We start from the raw sequence: 4378 nt of genomic DNA, 5'->3' as shown, positions 1-4378 counted from the left end.
AACCTCAAACTCCTGGGCTCAAGCAATCCTTCTGCCTCAGCCTCCCAAGTAGCTGGGACTACAGGCATGCGCCACCATGCCCGGCTAATTTTTTTCAAGAACAGAAGAGAAGTGTGGCTTCGCAGGCAAAATCGCTAGTACCTCATCTTACCACTATCCTGCAGAGTCACAATTCTACTCTGTGTCATAACTTCACACTAGTCCAGTCCAGTCAATCCTTCCTGGAATATTTGCAGCAGGCTCCCAACACCTCCATTCCCAAATCCCACCCGACACTCTCCCCCTACTTCCCTTCTATACACCACAACCAGGATGCTGTTTCTAAAGTGCGATTCTGATAATGTCCCTCCCCTGCTTAAACCTTGTCATGATTTCCCATCGCTCCAGGACAAAAAGTCAATGGTTCGACATCACTGCAAGACTTTTTCTGGTCCTTAATCAGCGATATGGGCCCATCTAGTCCTATGGACCCAGCAGACATGACACTTAGAATCCTCAAGTTTCTCAAGTACCTACAGAAATGTTAAAAAGCTAAATAAAAAGTTGGCTTTAAAATATAAAAGAGAACGGAATCGGTATCAAATTTAGCAAAGGTTTCCTGAAATTTTCACAAAACATTTTTGTGAATTACTTGGTTGCGACTCAATGCAGTTCTTATGAACTAATCTGTTAAGTTATTTGATGTGGGGTACAGATACTGGATATAATGTGACAGGAGTCCTTCAAGGAAAAAGTGCCTAGGACTATAAACGTCTTAAAATCACCCTGATACCTTGCCATTCTCCCACCCTCCACTCCACCCCGACTCACCCTTACTCTCCACTGTGGCCAAACTGAACCTCTCTTGGTAATGTGGTATGTCATGGTATTTTTTTCCCTAGCGGTCACATCAATGCCATTCCTTCTCATTGGATGTGTCCTTTACACACTCGGCCCCTATTTACCTGGCTGACTCCTATTTATCCCTTATGTAGATGCCATTTCTCCTAGGAAGTCTTCCCAATCCGCCCAATCTGAACTCAGTGGGCTCCTCTCTATTTCCAGAGCATCAAACACTCTGCTGTCACTAACATTCATCGTACATGAGTGCACTTGGTCATCCAGCTGCTGGTCTTCCCTCTGGAATCTAAGTGCTGTACAGCCATGTACTGTGTCTCTCCTCTTCTGTTCGCAAGTCCCGGAGCCTGACACAGAGCCTGGCATTTAGTAATCAACATTTGTTGAGTGAATATGTAAAATCCTCTGCCTAACTCAATCATAATTCCACTGTTTTGGTTAAATCTTCATATGAAACAATGGATCAGTATTTTTATTTGTATTTCATTGGCAGTTTGCTTGGTTGATCTCATTGGCCTCATCTACAGAAGCACACAGCCTGCTGATGTGGGAATCTACTCCATGCCTCTTGGATTCAGTCTGCTTTTATTTCTCCTAAAAATATGCCCTGCCTTACAGGAAATACTAATAAATGGGGTCTAAAATTTTCTCTTTATTTTGTATTTTTATTTATATTAAATTATTATTTGTATTTGAATTATTTATGTCCATAAATCATATTTTCCAAAGTCTTTGCAAATTATATGAACACTGTTTCAAAATACAAATTTTTAATTATTAATATTTAAATGAATTCATTTCAATCTGCAACTGAAGAATAATTGATTTGTATCGCAAAGAGCCCTACTTCTAACCCGCTATGAGCCCTTGACGTCTTACTTTAGCTCTCTGAACCTCTGTGTCTCTGTCTAGTTTCCCTCAGAAGCAGACCCTGAGGAAATAGTCTATTTGGAAGAATAGTGCAAGAAACATTGGTAGGTGAGTGGAGAAGTGACAAGAGAGGTTATCCATGGTAGGTAATTAGAGCTTAAAACCATAGAGGTACCCCAAAAACTGGGTAGTAGACCTGAGGGATGGGGGAGTTGGGGTATTAATACGCCAACTTCCATCAGTCCTTAGGGGAGGCCTGCTCCGGAGAGGCATTCATCCTTAGGCACTTCTGGACTGCCATTGCACAGAGCAGACTTCAGCTGCTAGGAAAGGTCTTCAAGCAAAGAGATGCAGATGTTGCTGACAATTGGAAGACCAGCTTCCCTGCAATGGTAAGGCCTAAGAAGATACATGCAGGGCACAAACAGCACTTGCTACATTTAGTTTCCTAGACCATAAAATGTGGAAAGACCTACCCCTCAGGGTTGCTATAAAATGAGCCACAGTGAATTTCCAGCCATTTGCCTGGAAATCAATCTACAGATTGCTTATCTAAGAGCTCATCTTTGTTCTTCATCAATGAAGCCAAGGCCCTTTTGCAAGTTGCTACCTTTCAGTTTTCCTATTTGTATAAATAAGCGGGCAAATACACATAGATCACATGCATAATGTAACAGCAAAGTATTTAACACATGAACAAAATTGGATTTCTAAGAAAGAACAACGCTATTTAAATGCAAATTACTCCATCTTCTGTTAATCTGTTAATAAGAGTCTTAGGAAACAAAAAAATTAACATCCTTGCTAAGGGGTAAATGCTTACTTCATCTACATACACTTCAAAATGTAGTAAATATAGCTCAATGGGAATACAGTCGACATAGCTTAAAAAACCATCTGGTCATTCACATTGTATTTAGAGAGGAGGAGAAAGAGCCTCCATTGGGCTGAATGACTTGTCCAAAGTCACACTGGTAGTTTCTGGCACAGCACAGACTGGCTCCTGGCCTTCAGTCCTTCTCCTACGCCATCCAACCTTCTTTGGTTTTCTCAGGATTACAGAAGTGAAGGCTATGATTTCCTGGAGTGACTATTTGCTTTAGCACTAGCACTTATTTCATGTTCATGTTTCACAAGGAGCAGCCTTCCTAGTTGGCTCCTTATTTCAACCTAAGCTTCAATTTAATCTAACACCGATTTTGAGTGAGCTTACCCTACAAAACACCAGAAAAATGTCCTCATGTTGACTATTGACAGAAATCACATCTTGAAAATAATAAACATTTTCCAAATTAAAACATGTACTGAAATATGTATTAACCTAACAAACCAACACGCATTACTTGAATGAAGTATCACATGCACGAATTTCCATTTCTTAAATGTAACTTGAGCAAACAGTAGATATTAAATAATCTTACAAGAGTCTGTAAGTTCAGCATTATCTCCATGTTTGCTTTAACAGCAGTGAATAAAAGGAAAAAGCAATCTAGTTAAAATTCCTTTGGGAGTATCTTTGGGGCTGCCTTGATCTAGGGAAAACATCTTCAAAGAGTCATACATTGAGATATTCTTCCAGTGAAGGGTTGGCTGAGAAGTAATGTCACACTTCAGAAGGAGTCACTGATGAGTTACATTTATTTTCCCTGATAGGCAGTTAGACCTTGAAATAACAACAGAAGAGAGAGACTTTCATCTAATCTGACTTGAAGAAGGAACAAGCAGCAAAAAAAGCAATAGGCTTTGGGGTCTGTCCAAATACAAACTTCCATTTACTAGCTGTGTGGCTTTAAGCAAGTTACTTGACTTCTCTGAGCCTCAGTTAGTCTCCATCTGTAAAAAGTGCAGAGAATAGGACCTACTTTTTGAGGTATGAGGATTAAATGAGATAATATGTGAAAAAAACATGCACCACACTGCTTGGTATTGAATAAACGTTGGGGAAAAATAAAAATATAATTATATGGTCTTCTACTGTCATGTTAGGAGCATTTTTAAAGAAGTCAGTCTCAAAGTTCTCTACTCTCTAGGAGAACCTATGCGTATTTGCTTAACTGACTATTTAGGGATTTTACAACTCCAGAAACTATTACAGTATTGTATAGTGGGTTGAATAGTGTCCCCAAAAAATTCATGTTCACCTGGAACCTCAAAATGTGACCTTCTTTGGAAATAGGGTCCTTTTGTAATTAAGAACTTAAGATAAGGTCATCCTGGACTTACAGAGGGAACTAAATTCAATGACTTATGTCTTTATACAAAGAGGAGAGGACAGCGACACAGAGGGAAGAAGGCCATGCGTCTGTCTGTCTAGAGGCAGAGACTGGAGTGATGCAGAGACTGGAGTGATGCAGCTATAAACCAAAGAACACCAAGGATTGCTGGGAGCTCACAAAGGCTAGGAAGAGGCAAGGAAGGATTTCTTCCCAGAGCTGTCAGAGGGAGCTTGGCCCTGTCAACAGGGTTTCAGACTTCTAATCTCAAGAACTGTTAGATAATAAATTTGCATTGTTTTAAGCCACCAAGTTTGTGGTAATTTTTATAGCAGCTCCAGGAAATTAATACAGTGTGATTATTTTCTACCTAGTAAAGAAAAAAATTCCAACAATTATAGTTTGATTTCCCTGTAAGTCATGAACCAGTTTTATTTCTAATGTGGTAATCATATCTC

Source organism: Propithecus coquereli, unplaced genomic scaffold (genome assembly GCF_000956105.1).
Source record: "Propithecus coquereli isolate 6110/MARCELLA unplaced genomic scaffold, Pcoq_1.0 Scaffold115, whole genome shotgun sequence".
In the NCBI taxonomy this organism is placed as follows: domain Eukaryota; kingdom Metazoa; phylum Chordata; class Mammalia; order Primates; family Indriidae; genus Propithecus; species Propithecus coquereli.
This window is presented reverse-complemented; position numbering follows the sequence as displayed.